Consider the following 1,195-nt stretch of genomic DNA (forward strand, 5'->3'; position numbering starts at 1 on the left):
GCACGAGGAGGCACCACATCTTGGGGCTGTGTGAAAGAGCACATGCAGCGGTGTTTGCATTAGGAAGAGACTGCTGTGGAATTCCACAGGAAGACCCAAGTGGGGTGTCTCCTGAAGGTTGCCCAAGGTCTGTTCCTCATGGGGCTGCCAGAATAAGCCCCTGTGTGAGGAGGGACTGTCCACAGCTTATGCCATGTAGCAGAGGCCAGGAGTGAGTCAAGGGTTCCAGGAAGATGTGGAACACACCTGGGGGAATGCGCCTGTATGATATCAGTGCTAGTTTGTGCCATGAGTTTGTCCTTTCTCTCTCATGTATGGTTCTCCCTATTGTAAATCTGTGTCTTGGCCACCTGGAGGAAAGATTGCATTTTCACAGGGCTTGGAGGTTGACTGATGGTCCCAGGGAAGCTTTTCTGAACAGAAATTGTAGAGAGCATTCTATCTAGTAAGTGCCCTGCTTTTTGGCTGTAGCCATCTTTGTAATCCACATAGAGGAAAGACTCAGGTCAGAAAAATAGAGTATGTTTTCTGACATAGCATGGGGAAGATTTTTATGATTTGGAGAGCCTGGAAAGGATAGCCAAGAGATTTGTTCTCTCTGAACTCCTTCATGAGAAAGGGAGTTCTCAATTCTTTTCATTTTTGATTAAATCTATCATAGCCCTTGAGTCATTAGAATATTTGGATTAAACCAAAACTGGGCTATACCCTTGGTTTTAATATTGTCATCCAAACTCACTCTAGTCCATCCACCTTGTAGGAGAATACTTCCATTCTTCTGTCAAGAGAACAGAAATCCTCCCACCCGTGTGCTCTGGAAGCACAGTTTTATAGTGGGTACTCCACTACTTTCTGCTGTTTTATTCCATTCAGACAGAAGTCAAACATATTCCTCTATTTCTGCATGTGGAACATTGTTTGGGAACAAAACTGAAAAGTTCAACTTAAGTCCAGTTTGTTTTTATATTAACAGGTGAGGCAGTTTCAGGGTATACTTTTTCGTAGGTACTATATTGTCCCCTGGCTTAGCTGGCACGTTTTAAGGCACTTCCAAGTGAATGCTTTGCAAAGCAGAGAGAGTGTGCCAATTAACTCCAAGGCCTGGCACGCACTGTCCCATTAATTTCCATGGCAAAGTCTTGGCTGTAGGAGCCTTGAAGAGCCATCTACTCATTTTATCTAATGAAACTACATC

This window comes from Phaethon lepturus, unplaced genomic scaffold, assembly GCF_000687285.1.
Source record: "Phaethon lepturus isolate BGI_N335 unplaced genomic scaffold, ASM68728v1 scaffold16725, whole genome shotgun sequence".
NCBI lineage: Eukaryota > Metazoa > Chordata > Aves > Phaethontiformes > Phaethontidae > Phaethon > Phaethon lepturus.